Source organism: Pipistrellus hanaki (genome assembly GCF_964339955.1).
Source record: "Pipistrellus hanaki genome assembly, chromosome: 19".
In the NCBI taxonomy this organism is placed as follows: domain Eukaryota; kingdom Metazoa; phylum Chordata; class Mammalia; order Chiroptera; family Vespertilionidae; genus Pipistrellus; species Pipistrellus hanaki.
In genome coordinates, this window is record NC_140521.1 from 20,858,228 (window position 1) to 20,876,557 (window position 18,330).

At 34.7% G+C, this 18,330-nt stretch overlaps 1 protein-coding gene across 4 annotated transcripts in view; it reads right to left on the minus strand.

Moving 5' to 3' along the window:
- Positions 1-18,330, minus strand: part of TAOK3 (TAO kinase 3) — a 500,481-nt gene that overhangs the window by 120,492 nt on the left and 361,659 nt on the right. The window contains exon 1 of one of the 4 annotated variants that reach the window (XM_084868274.1): positions 16,606-16,776. The exons of the other annotated variants lie outside the window; for them this stretch is intronic. The gene's annotated coding sequence lies outside the window, so the exon portion shown is untranslated. Of the gene's footprint in view, positions 1-16,605; positions 16,777-18,330 lie in introns of those variants that run through there. 4 annotated transcript variants of the gene reach the window in all.

An 18,330-nucleotide genomic window follows, 5' to 3' on the forward strand; every position in this document is an offset into this window, starting at 1 on the left:
TGGTGTAAATGGCCGAAACCGGTATGGCTCAGTGGTAGAGCGTTGGTCTGCAGACTGAAAGGTCCCGGGTTCGATTCCGGTCAGGGGCATGTGCATTGGTTGCGGGCACATCCCCGGTAGGGCGTATGCAAGAGGCAGCTGGTCGATGTTTCTCATCGACGTTTCTAGCTCTCTATCTCTCTCTCTCCCTTCCTCCTCTCTGTAAAATATCAATAAAATATATTTAAAAAAAATAAAAAAAATAAAAAAATAAAAATTGGTGTAAATGAATCATAACATAGGAGCAGAGACATTTATTGAGCATTTTCATTGTTCTTTTCTGCATATTCTTTCAAAACACACATGCTATTTTAAATTGTTTTTTAATTTGAAATTCTTTTTCTCAATTTTTAAAATTTTGAAATAATATCTCTACTTCATACTTCACAAAATCTTGGATGTTGTGTTCAATTTATAAATATCTACATATGTGTGTGTGTGTGTGTGTGTGTGTGTGTGTATATATATATATATATATATATATATATATATGCCTAAGTGACTGACTGTCTGTCCGTCCAACCAATCGGTTGGTACATATGACACGCACTGGCAATCCTATATAAAAGCCTAATATGCAAATTGTTCCACTGGGAGGTTGAACGGGAGTTCAACCACTTGCTATAATGTGCACTGACCACCAGGGAAGCAGTGTAGAACATTGCGGGCATTGGCGATGCAGTGCTGGCAGCGGGTGGCAATGGAGGTGCTGCTGGCCCCAATGGGCCCTGACAAGAGCAAGACCATGGCGGGATGGTGGAACAGGTGAATAGGGTGGTACCAGGCCAAGGTGGGTGCAAGCAGGGGCCTGATCACCCTGGTGATCACTGGGCAGATGACAACCAGCAGTGGTGGCAGGCCACAGGGCCTGGCCCTAATCAACTGCCCTGTGGGCAGGATGATGAAGCAGGTAAGGGGGGGAGGGGTGCGCCAGGCCACAGTGGGGTGCCAGGAGGGGCTGTGGGGCTGTGAGCCTGGGGACGCAAGCTGCACCTATGAGCCTGATCCTCACAGACCACCCCAAGATACCTCACCCGTGCACAAATTCATGAACCAGGCCTCTAGTTCAGAGGTTCCCAAACTTGTTTGTGCCGTAGACCCCTTGCCATGTTTTTCGGTTTTGGGTAGACCCCCTACTTACCTGATATTGATTTTTTTGTAAATTTCTAACTGTAGTGAAGTTTAGTGTTAAAATTTAATAAAAAATAATGTACCTACTTTTCTCCGGCATTCTCAAACAAAATAACACTGATTCACTATAATTTGTATGATAAACTACCAGTTTATATTTTTTTAAATATTTTCTCAGCACTTTCCTATTCAAGATTCAGGAAACGAATGAACGTATTTTTCTCACATTCATATTTATAGAGTGACGAATTGAACAAGTCGGTGCAAGTTCGCGAAGCTTTGAGACAAAAATTGGTAAGAATGTTTACTGCGCGTATGCTTGTAACAAGATGATACTGGTATATCATTATGTGCAGGTTTTTATCCTACAACTTACACAATTTTATAAACATATATACTAAATTTTTTACTTCATAGGTACTTTTATAAATAATTTATATGTTTTTATATTATAAGATAATATGATGTAAGTAAATAGGTACTATCAGTGTATGTTGAGATCCACTATCGTGGACCCCCATTTTCATTTCATGGACCCCCAAATTTTTTTTTCGCTGACGTAGACCCCTTGCAGGTTGTCATAGACCCCTGGGGGTCGATATAGACCACTTTGGGAATCACTGCTCTAGTTTAAAAATAAATGTTGACTCGCGCATGCACAATACATATAAAGCTCTCACTGGTGCTAATTGCACACGACACCAGAATGTATCTGAAAACCAACTATTGGCACAACATACTTCTGAAGCTGAAAGAAAAAGGCATCATTGACAGAATATGTCTGAAGACGAACTACTGACACAATGTTGTTATATCATGTTGTTATTGTTTATTTATTAATCAATTTATCACTCATTGTTTTTATCCATGTTGTTTTTATATCATGTTTTTGTTATTTTTATATTATGTCTTTGTTGTTTTTATATCATGTTGTTACTGTTTATTTATTAACCAATTTATATATTATTTTCATATACATTTTACTAATTTTCTTTCATCTCTGACACTTCTATTATAGAGAAAGGGTGAATAGTGATATTAAAGTATTTTGTATTTGAATTTTATTTTATTTTATTTTTTATTTTTTATTTTTTAAATATATTTTATTGATTTTACACAGAGAGGAATTGAGAGGGACAGAGAGTTAGAAACGTCAATGAGAGAGAAACATCGACCAGCTGCCTCTTGCACACCCCCCACTGGGGATGTGCCCGCAACCAAGGCACATGCCCTTGACTGGAATCGAACCCGGGACCTTTCAGTCCGCAGGCCAACGCTCTATCCGCTGAGCCAAACCGGTCCCGGCTGTATTTGAATTTTATAATACTATCTTATATATACTATTTTGATATGTAATTTTTTGCAGTAATGTAATTACCACACGAATCTTTCTTTTAATTAATTTCCTTTCAATGTGCATGAATCCATGCACTTGGCCACTAGTTGTAACTATAAAAAATTATCATTTCAACACACTATTTGTGCTATTGAGAAATTGCACTTATTTCTCTTAAAACACAAAGTAATCAATTTTGAAACAAGTTAGAGCTTCAGTAACTAAAATATTCATCTTTGGTGAGAATAATTATAAATCTGAATTATGGAGAATAATTGTAAGTACTTTACATACATTTTTGTGCACATATACATGGGATAACTATAGATACAATTGAATGGTATCTTTATAATGTAACTAGAGGCCCAATGTATGAAATTCATGCAAGAGTAGGCCTTCCTTCCCCCGGCTGCTGGCCCCAGCTTCCATCCGGCACCCAGGACTCAGGCTTCCCTCCTGCCACCATAGCAGGCACCCAGGACCCGGGCTTCCCTTGCAGCCCCCAGCTTCATCCGGAAGGTCATCCAGAAGGACAGCCAGTCTAATTAGCATAGTAAGATTTTATTATTATATATAACTTGGCTGAATCCTCCCTTCCTCTCCCCACCTCACCCACCACCCCCTAAACAAAGAGAAAACTCTCTGCCCATTTAAAGAAAGAACAAGCGAGTCAAATAAAATTCCTCTGGGCATAATGAAATGACTTGCTTCTCTTGTTTTCCTTTCCTACCATATGACAATTTTAATAGGTCTTTGGAGCATCAAAGAGAGAATCCTATATAATAAAAGCCCAGTGATCATAATGGCAGAACGACCAGAATGACCACTCAACCAGTTACTATGGGGTGCACTGACCACCTCTCAGTCCCTTTTACTGGCTGGCAAGCTCCCATCACCCGATAGTGAATGGGGATTCAGGGGTGGGTGGCAGGGGATGGGGGTGGTGCCAAGCCAAGGCCCCTGCCCTGCTGGTTGCCCCACACACAGAGGGCAACCTGCCATGGGGCTGGGGTCTGCGAGTAGGCAGGAACGGTGACCTCTTGGTCCCTCCCCACAGCCATCAGGCTCCAATCACCCTATGGCAAACTGGGAACCCAGGTGAGTGGCAGTAAGGGATGGGGCCAGCTGCTGGCAGCCAGAAAAGATGGCCCTGACTGCAGGCTAGGCCACGCATGAATTTCGTGTGCTAGGCCTCTAGTCAGAAATATGGATTATGAAAAGAGAACAGCAAGGTGTAGAAGTTATTACAGGTAATGATTTTCTTTCATTTTACAAGGAATAAGGACATTTAAGTAATTTTGTATTAAATGTTATTTTTTGAAATTTTTATTATGAAAAATACCAAACATCAAGAAAAGCTGATAAAACAGTATGAGCCTCCATATATCCAGCTTTAAGTTACCAATTCATGATCCATACACTTCCATCCTCCATTATTTGGAAGCTTATACCATTTCATTCGTAAGCATTTCAGACTGTATGTATGAAACTATTTAAAAAAACATAATTAACTATAGTACCATTAGTATACCTAAAATGTAACCAAAAAAACTTTAGTCATCAAATATAAGATCAAATTTTCAAATTTCACAGATTACCTCATACATTTTTCAAAATTCTATGAATCCAAATTAAGTCCAAATATTGTGTGTAGTTATCTGTACAAGTTTTATTTTAACGGCAATCATTCAATATGCTTAAAAATGAATCTTACAATGAATTTAAATAATTAAATATAATAGAAAATAAGTGAATAACCAAATTGTCACTCTATTAGGGCAATGTTGACATGTGTTCCACAAACGTTTAGGTACATCTGGTCAAACTTAGGAAAAAAAGTGGGGAGGAAGGGTTGACTTCATTTTGCCTGTTTTCAAAATACTTCCTTCTTTGTTCACCATTTTAACTACTAATCTACCCATAATAATGGTTTTATAATAAGATTTTATCAAGGAAGTCAAACTAAACCATGCTAACAAAATTCTTTTGTAATCTCTCACTTGCTTGTTTCACTGTTTTACTTTGACCAAATACTTCCTCCTTCATTTGAACTTAGCTTAAAATCATAGAATTTCAGAGTCGGGAATGATCATGTGGCTTCCTCATCTTAGAGAGTAGGCAGCTTTGACATTATTATAATATCTGTGCTTTCAATGAGAAAACTAGCATGAGGAGGAGTCAGTCTGCTGACAGTTACAGACTACTAGTATATTCTAATTTGTTAACAGACACTACTATGTAAATATGATCAGTAAAAGTTTTATTAGTACAACATAAAATAACTTTAAATTTTATCCTTTATAAAGCTTGGTAAAGTTAGTATTTTTCCCCATTAAAAAAGAAATTGTTAAACAAGAAAGAAGCGCATGTAGTTCAAGATTTGAAATAATAAAAGTTAGAAAGTTATCACTCACAGAAGCCTGCAGAAACAAAGTAAATGCCAGACTCTCCTCAGATATTATAACAAAAAGTTATAAACGTATGTACTACCAATAAATAAAACATGCAATGTGAAGTATATGATGGTATTCTGTTGTGAGACATCATAAATTAGAAATTATTAGGTCTTCTAAAATTTGCATATTATGTTCTTAAAAATATTTTTTCAGGTTTAAAAAATTATTTAGTGGTTCTTCCACAGCCATTGGTGAATTCTAGATAACCCTTAATGTGCAGTAAATTCATTAATCAAAAGCACAAATTTGTTATGGAAACTCAGGAGTCTCAGTGTACTTCATACATGTGCACTCCACTTTACATTAAACCTAGGACTTAGACAGTCCAATAATGAAAAATACTTATTGAGTACTTGATATGTTCAGGGAAATACATTAGCAAACAGTAGAATAAAGTGCCAGAATGATACCAAATGAAACCATTAATACATTTAGTTTAAAAGAAGTACTTAATGACAATAATCTGAAGATAGAAATTTTTGAGATTTAATGTTTTCTTTTAAACTCAGAGTACCTTATAAAAATATACTAAAGCTTAATTGTTCCCAAGCTCTACAACATGAGAAATCCTGTATGGACTTTTCAAATTTAAAACATTGACAATGAACTCACTTGTAATCCTGTTTATTTTTTATTGTTTATATTGACTTCACTGATTTCCCCCCAGAGTCCCTAATGTACCAATTACCCTTTATTCTGTGTACATTCCAAATTTTTTTTTCTGTCTTACTAAAATACAAAAATTCAAGCTCTTGATTCTTTTAAAGCAAAGCAAAAACAGGTCACATAGTAAATATAACCTACTAGATTTAGATAAGGCAATTATAGAGTTGATTGTTCAGTTATACAGAAGTGCAGGTGTAAATCTCTGTTAATATACAGAACAGAAGGAATGCCTCATTCTAACACAACCATCCATCTTACTTGGCCCACAAGGGAAAAGCAATGTTCACATCAGTAATCTCTATTCAGGGGGGTGGGAGTGGGCTAAAGGGGCTTATAGGGGGAAAAGGCAGACATATGTAATACTTTGAGCAATAAAGATTAAAAAATAATAATTTATATATATAAAAGCAAAGCGACTAGAAGGACCAGAATGACCAGAACTACAGGTCACTATGACACACAATGTGGTCAGCCAACCGACCCAATCGCGGGTGGGACCAACTGGCCAACTTCCTGCAGCCCCTGTCCCTCCAGCCGGCCCAGCCCCCGATCAGTCCCCTCTGCTACAATGCTGGACCCCACCTGTGTGCCATTTTGTGCACCAGGCCTCTAGTAAATGTATAACAACAACAACAACAATAAAAAAGACCTATTCATACTTTGACAGCAATGGAAATCCCATCTAAGAAATGTGGTACCAGCACTATCACTTAACAATACTTATTATATATATGAAAGTATTTCAATAACATGAAAGATATATGGCAATTATAACTTTTTTATCTCATAGTATCCTATTATTTTTTTAAATAATCTCTCTCCTCTCCTTCTCTCTCAATACATATTAGAAGCTAATGGGAAGAATTTAGCTAAAAATAATAAAAATAAATAAGGTTCCTTCTTATCTGAGAAATAAATCATGATCAATTAATAATATTGCTATTACCGGTAATACTATTAATAGTATTATAGCTTTTAAAATAATATTTACTTATCCATACTTAATACTATTTATTTCTCTTTCTGTCATGCTTTTTAAAAGTCTGAAACCTCCTATTATATTTATTTTATTTTTTCAATTCTTCATTAAGTCATTCAGTATACATATCCCTAGTCAACTTCCTCTTGTTAATACCCATACATCCTTTCACCTTGTCAAGGATAATTAGAATTTTAATTTGTTTTTCTAAGATGCTAGCCAGTTAAGGATCACATAGCAAATTTTATAAGCTTAGCCTACTCAATCACCTAGTCACTAAGGAAAAAGATTCAAGCTCACTGAATTATATCTTCTTTTTGAAAGCAGTTTCAAAAGTTCTATTCATATTTACTATAGTGATATAAATTTGAATAATTTTAGGAAGATGAAAATGAAAACACGTATTTTCTAGGGTCAGATCAGGATAAAAATTTTTAAAATAAAACAAAATGGTATAAATTAAATTAAGAAGGCTGAACTATATAGCCTTTATAATAATAGACAACAAATATTCAATAATTATTATAGTAATTGTTCACATTGGAAAAAGCCAAAGTCTTTCCCAGATTAATGGTGATTTAAAAAAAAACTCATACTCATAAAATTAAATGCAAAACTTGAACAAAAAAATCTTGAATAGGCAGGAATATAAGAGGAAGGAAGGCTGATGATAGTCTAAGGGTGGAAGGGAACTAGAGTTCCTCTGGAGAAGATGAAGGCCAAGGAAAGCAGCCATGTGCTTGGAGAGATAAGTATGCATTCTTTTTAGTCCTTGTTGGTTGACAGAATTGTCAGATACTACTACAACTTGTGTTTCTGGTTGATGGGGCAAAAAGGGACACATTTTAAAGCAATAGGAGCCTTTGTTGGGACATACAATATAATAATGCTATTCACCCAGCCTATTGGAAAAAAAAAATTGAGCCAACTTCTTAGAAACCAAGTTTTTATAGTCTATCTGCTATAGAATCTCCTATGATTGGAAAGAAACGTAGAAGGTAGAGTTGTAATGGAGATAGAGAGAGCTATTTAGAATAATTTGTAAGAATAAAAGCTAAGAAAAAAATCTACATTGAATATAACAATTCTGGCTTGAAATGATGTGGAAGTAGTATATTTAGACAAAAATGTGACATTTGTTAATATATTAATAAAGTTAAAAAACACCTTATAGAATAATACTTGAATTATAAACTTCCTACTTACTATTTTAAAAAATATATTTTAAATAAAATATGGGAGGTTATGCCAGAATATACTGGGTATAAAATAGTGATTTTCAACTGGTATGCTATGGCACACTGATATGTCCCAAAAATTTTTAAAACATGTAGTACCTGGCTATTTAATCAGAGGCACTGACCTCTTTTCCCTTAGCCTGTCGAATAAGAAAATGACAATAGCCAACACAACAATAGCCATCTGGTGTGAATGAATAAAAATTCTACCGCTCCCTCCCCCCCACTTTTTTTTAGATTGGTAAAATATATATTTGCAATGAGATGAAAAAGATTGAAAATTGTTGGTATAGAAGATAACTTTTATTTTCTCCTAATTAATCATCTGTATTTTCTATTTATTAAAACAAAAAGCATGTCCCATACATCAAGAGGTCCAGTGCAGGGAACTTACTTAGGCTGTAATTTTGGTTGCTGGTTGGGGCACAGCACATATAAAAGGCACCCAATAAATCTCTCTCTCTCTCTCTCTCTCTCTCTCTCTCTTTTCCTTTCTCCAAAATCAATAAATATATCCTCATTGAAGCTTAAAAAAAATAGGTATTTTGTATACTGGTTTGGGTAATAAGAATAGGGAATGAGTCAGTGACATGCCTGTGTATTTTTGTGGCATCAGATAGATTGCCAGTGTATTGCATTAGCCAAATATTGGGTCGGCAACTAAGTAATTGCGGGCTTCACACATATATGGCTTCAGTTGAATTTTTAGGTTTGCAGACGTAGTACAAATGTAAAACACATTTTGTATTTGATAGTTGGCTTTTCAGCTGTTAATCAGTAAAAAAAGTTTTTTGATCTGTTTTGTAGTTTTTGTTTGGCGTTCGTTGAAAAATGGAAAATCAAAAGGAACATTTTCGTCATATTTTGCTTTTTTATTTCCGCAAGGGAAAAACGCATCACAAGCTCATAAAAAGTTATGTGCTGTTTATGGTGACGAAGCCTTAAAAGAACGGCAGTGTCAAAATTGGTTTGCCAAATTTCGTTCTGGTAATTTTTCACTCAAAGATGAAAGACGCTCTGGTCGTCCAGTTGAAGTTGATGACGCCCTAATCAAAGCAATAATCAATTCGGACTGTCACAGTACAACACGTGAGATTGCAGAGAAGCTTCATGTATCACATACATGCATTGAAAATCACTTAAAACAACTTGGCTATGTTCAAAAACTCGATACATGGGTTCCTCACAAACTGAAAGAATCACAGTTAACGCAACGCATTAGCAGCTGCAATTTGCTAAAGAAACGTAATGAAAATGATCCATTTTTAAAACGACTGATAACTGGCGATGAAAAATGGGTTGTTTACAACAATATCAAGCGGAAAAGATCGTGGAGCAGGCCAGGTGAACCAACTCAAACAACATCAAAAGCTGATATTCATCAAAAGAAGGTTTTGTTATCAGTTTGGTGGGATTACAAAGGAATTGTCTACTTTGAACTCTTACCACCCAACCGAACGATCAATTCTGATGTCTACATTGAACAACTAACGAAATTAAACAATGCAGTTGAAGAAAAGCGGCCCGAATTGACAAATCGAAAAGGTGTTGTATTCCATCATGACAATACAAGGCCACACACATCTTTGGTCACTCGGCAAAAATTAATGGAGCTTGGTTGGGATGTTTTGCCACATCCACCATATAGTCCTGACCTTGCACCATCTGATTACTTTTTGTTTCGATCTTTACAAAACTCCTTGAATGGTAAAAATTTCAATAATGATGATGATGTCAAATCGTACCTGATTCAGTTTTTTGCTAATAAAAAACAGAAGTTTTTTGAACGTGGGATTATGATGCTGCCTGAAAGATGGCAAAAGGTCATTGATCAAAATGGGCAATACATTAAAGAATAAAGTTATTTAGTTCCATGAAAAAATTGTCTTTGATTTTCTTTAAAAAATCCGCAATTACTTAGCTGCCGACCCAATAGTTTAATTCTCTACTTGTTCACTTTAAAAAAGACATAGTCCTTTGTATACATGCACATAAGTACAACCAATGGACACAAAACTCTGGGGAGGGAGGGTATGTATGGGGGGGCAATGTTAAAATATGTACACAGATAATTTAATTAAAAAATGTAAAAAAATTAAAATAAAAAAATAAAAAAGACATAGTCCTATACAGCACTAGTACAAGGCCTGACACAAATATATACTCAGTAAATATTTATTAAATAAATAAATAAATAGTATGTTATTACTGGCTGCCTCTGCAACCAAGTATCAACACAAAATCCAAAGCATTTATTAGACATTTCCAAACATCCATACTTTTACATATATAAAACATTCTGCATTTTTAAAGTTCTCATTTGGGTGTCCTTTATATTCTTTGGCATCAATACAAAGGAAAGCATGTATAAAAAAAGGCACAGGGTATTATAAATTGATTCTACCACTATGGAAAACAATATGGGGTTTCTAAAAAAATTAAAAACAGAACTATCATGCAATCCAGTAATTCCACTTCTAGGTACTATATACCCAAAGAAAATGAAATCACTATCTTGAAAAGATTATCTGAACCTCCGTGTTACTACATCATCCTAATATATAAAAAGCCAATCGAAACCAGACAGATGACTGAACAGCAGGCTGTGTGGAGCAAAAAGGCCAGCAGGGGGTTAGTGAGGGATGACCAAATGACTGAACAGCAGACTACATAAGGCAACCAGGCCAGCAGGGTGGGCATTGGGGGTAATCAGGCTGGTGGATGGGCAGTCGAAGGCAACCAGGCTGGCAGGGGACAATTGGGGGTGACCAGGCAATCAGACATCAGGCCTAAACAGGCAATCAGACATCGTCTGCAGGGTCCAGGACTGGAGAGGGTGCAATCTGGGCTGAGGGGACCCCTGCTCCCATGCACAAATTTCGTGCACTGGGACTCTAGTTAATTATAATGGCAAGGCATGGCAAGAATCTAAGTATCTGTTGATGGATGAATGGATAAAGAAAATGCAATATATAGAAATATAATTATTCAGCCATTAAAAGAAAATCCTACCATTGCGACAACATGGATGGACCTTGACAGCATTATACTAATTGAAATAAATAAGACAGAGAAAGACAAATACTGTATGATCTTACTTATACATAGAACCTAAAAAAAAACAAAAACCCTAACTCATAGATACAGAGAACAAACTAGTGGTTACCAGAGACAGCCAGTGGGTCAAAAGTTAAAAACTTATAGTTATTAAGATAAATAAGTTCATCATGGTGATTCTACTTAACATTACTGTACTGGATATTTTAAAGTAGCTAATACAATAAATCTTAAAGTACTCATCACAAGGAAAAAGTTTGTAATAATGTGTGGTGATTGATGTTAATTAAATGTATTGTGGTAATCATTTCACAATATATACATATATCAAATCATTATGCCATATACTTTAGACAAATACAGTGCTAATGTCAAATATATCTCAATAAAACTAGAAATAAAATAAAGAAAAAAACCATAAAAAGTTTTCATTTGGGTGGCATGAATATAAAGGAAGGCATGTATTATTTCAAAAGAGAAGAGACATCCTATTGAAGTATCAAGTGTTTTTTTGTTTAAGCTTCTGAGTATATATTCTTCCTGTCTTATATAATTTCTAATAGTTTATTGAGTACAAAGATTATATGTAATTAAATTTCAGTATCCTTTGCAGAGTCTAACCATAAACATAGTAGGAACTTAATTATACTTAAAATACTTAAAGAATGGGTATTTCTTGGTTACACAAAATTTATTGATCATATTTTATTTATAGTGTTAGGATAGAAAGTTCTTAATATCAAACTAACCTCTCCAAGTCAAGCTGGCTATGTCGTTTGAAGAAAGGAAACAAAATTATATAGATACACACATATATACATAGTTTCTCATAAAGCAAACATGTCAATATTAATCAGTTACAAAATTATCTTTGTCTCTTGCTGTTCTGTAAATAAGATGACAGACATGACCCAAATTGGAAAAAATATTCAGGTCCCTTCAATATTACTAGGATTGTTGATTTTACTTTAGAAAGGTATAATAAAGCAGATTGACTTTCTTTTCCTTCAAATCAAAATCAGGTAACTCAGCTTTTTGCTAGGAACTGTGAAAGTTTTAATTGCAAGATACAGTCCTTGTATTCAAAAGGTTTACATCATTAGTGAAAACAGAACAGTGAATAATGAAAGATACAATGCACATTTTCATTCATTGGTTTGCTAATTTAAAAGTCACTTGGATGTTTGCACAAAACATCAAGAGCTGAAATCCTCAGGAAAAGCTGTCGACAGGAAGCACATTTTACATAGGGTCTTGAAGACAAGGTAAAATCTGAGTAGATAGAGAAGGGAGGAAGGCTTTCTGAGTCAAGTAAATAACGGTACCATAAGTGCAGACTTGAATGAATATGGTGTGTTTGCGAGGCAGGCCGACTTTAAAGAGCAGAAAGAAGAGGAAAAAGAAAATAAGAAATGAACTGGATAGTAGTGTGGGGGTTGGTAAAGGCATTGAAAAGCAGGCAAGAGAGGTTAGATTTAATGTAGTGGAGAAAACGGGGAAGCAACAAAGCTTTCTGAAAGGGAGTGAATGCTGGAAGCAGTACCATTTAAAGAAGGTTAATCAGGATGAGTTGGGGGAAAAACAGGTGAAAACGAAGGCAGTTGTATAATAGTAGTCCAGGAATGAGGCAATAAGGGTCTGCGTAGGATTGGTGCCCAGAGATACAGTGTATTTTAGTGCGATCTGATGGGCCTTGTGACTGTAAAATTAGGGTGTACCAGCAACAAGGATGAAACATAGACTAATCCAGAGGTTGCCTCCTAGGTACAGGGATTTTACTACAGATTAATAAGACCTGAAAATTTAAAAAACATTCACAAAACATTTTTTGTTTAGTTAATTTAAGGAAGCTCCCCCAAATTTCACATCTGCTTTGCTAACTCAGCCCCATAAAAATCTGTCATGTAAAAATTAGTTGTTTTCAATTTATAAACAAAATTAGCTGACCCATTACAGGATATGAACACCCCTCCCTCTCCCCCCGGGGACTAAGATCATGAAAACAGAAAAACATTCTTCTCTAAACTCAAATATATATTCTTCATTGCCTAGTTTCACAGGGGAGGAAAAATCATATCCCAGAAAAATCCAACTTTTTTTTTTTTTAGCTTATCTAAAATCTTGAGAGAGAGTCCTGACTATATCTGATAGTGATCCAGCCAGAAGAAAACAAACTATTGAGAAAATGAGTTAAGGAATCAGCACTCTGCCATCTTGCTTTCCCAAGTTGTGCTATCAAATTGGGAGGAAATGCTCTGAAGTGAAAAACAAAGAGAATCTACCAAACTTACTAAAGCTAAGTTTGGCAGATTTACTAACTAATAATTATATCAATCTATAGTCAATCCATCCTATGGCCCCTCTCCCTTTAGAATGAGTAGTAAGTATGTAATGTGGTAATGTGGTAAGGGGAGTGCTCCCATAGTACTTTCTAAATACTTCTATTATTATAACACCAATTCTATTATTTATACACGATTGTGTTGTGGTTTTCCATCTCTTCCCCTGGTCATTTTCTGGTAGAGCTGTGAATAAGAACTGAACTGTTCAATAACAGCAAACACATCACTCACTGAGCTCTTCTTTTACAATGAGTGACCAAACTTGTGCTTTTCGTACATAATCTCATTTAACCCTCACAATAATCTTGTGAGAGAAGTATTATGATTATGCCCATTTTACCGTTGAAGAAACTGAAGCCTGGAGAGTTAAGGGATTTGTACAAGATTGCAAAGCTAGTGAGCTAGTAAGTGCCAGACAGGTCCGCCTAACTTGCTCTGGTTAATCATTAGTTTATACTGCCCATCCCAAACATATGCAAACCAAAATGAAAAGTAAGAGATATAAGGGACCTGGACATTCTCCTCACCATGTGAAAGAATAAGGCGGAGCATAAATTATAAGAAGTGTGTCAGTGATACAAATGGTTAGATGGCGTGATTCACTTCTAATCTTCCCATATAGTACTGAAAACACTGTGCTCTATCTTCGAAGGAGAATGAGCCATTGCTATGAAATGAGAATTAACTGTCCCCTTGTCTATAGGACCTTGACATTACATTACTATTTGAAGGTATTGACAGGATCTCAATTTGCTCACATTTTAAAAAATGCTCTCACTTAGATCAGCCAGGTCAAGACTATCTAGGCTGGCTGGTGACATCAAATGCTTAATTTTCTTAGTAGAATATCCAATGATCTGAACAACCTATATAACTCCTACCTGTAACCCTGAAACATAAATAACCTCTTAAAGATATTTCTCAGTACATAAAATACATTCATAAGACACTTCTAAAAATAACTGTCCACTGTAATTCCCTCCTTATGCATCTTGACAGATAAGTCATATTTCCTCCACAAAGCTTCCTTTGCTATTGCAACAGTAAGAATCTCAATTTCAAACTGAACCAAAACAATTGAGAATTACAAACTCCTTCACAAGACATGATTATTTTTATTAGTTATTTTATATAAATTTTCTAAATATGATGGGACACTTTTAGATTTTGATTCTGTAATATTTTAAACTAGAAAATAAAGCAATTATAGTTTAAAGTTCTTCCTCCCCTCACCCCTCTCTTTCTCTGCTAACATGTGGTCTTCCACAAAAGAATCAGTACGATCTTTGCAGACTACAGATAAGAAATATGGCCTTAGGAAACTAAAGAATAGAGCGTTAAATACAAGTCAAGTAATTCAGAAGTTTAACTTTTCTCATCTGTCTATGAAACCAACAAACATTTTGTTATACAATTAGCTCAGTTATAACTGGTTAAATAAACATCCTATTAAAGGATGCAGTTGGTAACTTCCACTTTCCCTCCAACTAGTGGTGTTTTGGCAGGCAGCCATATAATCTGCAATAATCTGTCACTGCTCTGAAGCCCCACCCACTTCCTCTGCCCCACCCCCGTTCAAACTATGACTGGGATACATCTGGTGTGCTAATATAAGTCAGACAATCATAAAGGGCCTCTCTGTCTATAAAAACTAAAATTTGCATAATTTGTACTTTTAATTATTTAACATTCATAAATCTTAAGGAAAAATACACTATATGATATCACATTTCAAAGATTATTTGAACGTTTTCATTTCCTTTTTTTAATGCATTAGAAAGAATAGAGGGCCCAAATTAGTACTATCCATGGCAATGCTTCTTGAATAAAAATGTGTCCTAAGTACAGTTATAACACTTTCATTTACACACCTAACATGTAATATATTAGGAGTTTGGAAGTCAGGGTACACACATTTCATTTAAACCTTGTTCCAAGAGGATAGTTGGTAAAGAAACTATTAGGCTAGCTTTCCTGGTTTATAAAATATTTTGCATTAGCTTTAACATACTAACTATGAAGTGCTAAATTAAGAAACACTACTTTCCTACTTCATCTAATTCCATTGTGTTTACAGTAGTCCCATAAATTATTATCTTATGGATAAGATATTTTAAAAAATATTTTAATATGTAACTAACTTTACTAGTATGTACTAAAACAAAAAAGTTTTAAAGTAAACATGACCAAATCTTTTGACTTTTCTGTCTCTGTATTTGGTATTACGTTTAAGAAATTACTCTGCTCTCTCTCCTATTTTCCCTTTTGCTAAAGAAGAAAAATAGGAGTGGCTTTATTATTTTTTAAAATCTCTGGGATGAATAGAATGCCATTTTAGTAGCATAATTTTGAAATATTTTTACAGTAACAATATATTCATTAGAATAAACTGTGTTCATTTAATAAACATGGCCTTTAGTATTTAAAAAATTTTAAAGACTCCTGACAAGACTTTGATATTTTATTTGTAGCTCAGTGCTTACCTTACTTACCCAGTAGAAAGAAAAAAAAAAAAAAATCAAAAAATTTTTGAAAAGAAATTCCCACTATTATTTATTTGCAGAATATCAAACTACAAATTAAAATAAATAGAGCATGTGAATCCTGTGACTTTTGAGGTTGATTACTCTCAGCTGGACTTTGAGCTAAGGCCATAAATATTCACATGAAGTTCTACAAAGCATTTTTTAGCAATATTTAGACAATCTATATTTATAATAAGACACCAAATACAAAACAAAACACCAAGATTACAGTAGATCTTCTCAAATGCATTACCTACATTTCCAACCTAACATACAAAAAACTTTAAAAAATTCTTTTATTTAGCTACAGCAATAATAAGATTGCCTCAGAGGTAGCTTTCTTTAAAAGCTGCCTCTTAATCACTTAGCAAAGATAAAACTGAACTCAAGTTGTAAGACCAGCACCACGCTATCAGCTCCTTCATCCCGAGAAAGGAAGTTATTATAGACAGTTTTATAAATGAGGCTTAAAAAGAGTACTTCCTGGTCGGACAGTTAACAGCAACAGCATTTTATACAGCTTTACATTTCGACATTTTGAAAAGAACTTTTTAAAAACTTTTCCTGAATTTCCCCTCCCAGTTCCTACAAAAGAGGAAAACTTGCTCAAGCTAAACAAATCTTACGTAAAAATCTACGAAATTCTACCAATGCCTACCATTATGGAATCATGTAAGTATAAGAACTGATTATTGATAATAATATCAGCCAAAGTTTTAATTTTACATTTATTTTACCTTTATGCACCCTCCTCGCCCCTCACCCTGCGTGTCAGAATGAGGTTTCTCAGGACACGGTAGAAGGTAAAAGAAAGAACTTAAAGGAGGACAACTTACCAAATCCTTGATAATGAAGGAAATGCAAATAATTCACATTTTAATTTTCAAATTTAAAGATAATTCTCTTTTAAGTTTATATGCATATAAATTAAAAGGCCGAATACAATCCTAGTAAGAAACTGCAGATGAAAACAGCGTGACCGGAGCACTGCACATTACTATCTGTATTGCAGGCTTAAGCACTTCCTGTTACAACTCCCATTGGTTAACATAGGTGCAAGTGCCTATGGGTGTTGCCAATTTACTCCTCCTTTTGTAAGTGAACTGCTAGAGGAGATCAGGTTGGCACAATCAATGCTAATAACTACTAGGGCAGAACTACCTTGGGCTAATACCAAGAGCCTCCCAAACTAGGTTAATTATGAATTAATAATTACCTAATTTAAAAGGGCAGGAGAAAATTTACTTCAACAGACTTTTCACTGTTTTTCTAAGAATGTATGTGACTTCACTCATCAAATATGTGTTAACTAGTTTTGCAAAGCACTGTTCTAGGCACTAGCATTCATACCCTATCTAGCAGACCTTTGACAATTTCACATATATATAATGAGAAAACTTCCATAAAGGTAGAGACTAAAGAAATTTGTATGGGAATTTGGAAAGTCAATTGTAGTGGTGACTATTAAAGAGCACTGTAATTAAGGCAACCACCTTAAACATAAAAGAACTTTTCCAGAACCTGTTACATAAAAGTAGGAATTTTTATGTTTTCAATGTTTCAAAAAGCCCATGTTGGAGGCAACAACATATGTTCTAGCAGGGAAAAGGAAAAACTTCTCACCATGAGTCACCAGTGACTAAGTTCTTTTAGTTCAGGCTTAAAACACATTTCAAACCCAATTACTTGTACATGCAGAAAACTGATAACCCCGAATTAACCCCAAAAGCTTGATTTGACCAATTTTCAACGTTAATATCAGCATCTAAGAAAAATCCCAGGCTTTGAATGGGATAATGCCTCTCTACTAAATTTTATTATAATTTTGGTAGTTTTAGTCTTTAATGCCTAACAGTCAAATCAGCAAGCTTCCATTAGATTTTGTTACAATGAACAGTTTTCTTAGATTTTAGCAAGAGTGAGACACAATCATCTTTGGATAGATATCTGGTGTGGTAGTAGGTATGGCTTTTATTTGCATTCAAGAAAACAAAAACATAATTGAGCGTAAAATGTACAGTGAAATTCTATTCTTCCAATTTTTCTATACTTTACCTTCTTAGGCTTTTACTCCCTCATGTTTAAAATAAAATCTTATTAGCCAACACATTGGAGAAATTCTAAAAGCCAAATTTATCTAGTCATTCAACAAATATTTATTGAGCACCTACTACATGTTAGGCATTGTTCTATGAGTTGGGGATACAGCCAAGAATAAAACAAAAGATCTCTGCTTTCACAGACCCCAAATTCTAATACAGGGATTTAAGACAAACAAATAAATAAAATATAAAATAACTGTATGTTAGAAGGCTGTAAGCACTATGGAAAAGAATACAAAGTGAAAGATAGAAATAACAATAAGTTTATTTGTTCACAGTTACAAATTGCTTATAACACAAAGAAACTTCGCTTTGAAGACCAGAGTGTTAGAGCTCTCCCAGACTCTACCTCTAACTCAAGGGAACAACCACGTTCTGTTGCAAATTACAGATCATCGTATTTCATTTGTTGCTAATACCTAGGCAAAAGGAAAACAAGCTTCTAAAATCCTGAAGTTA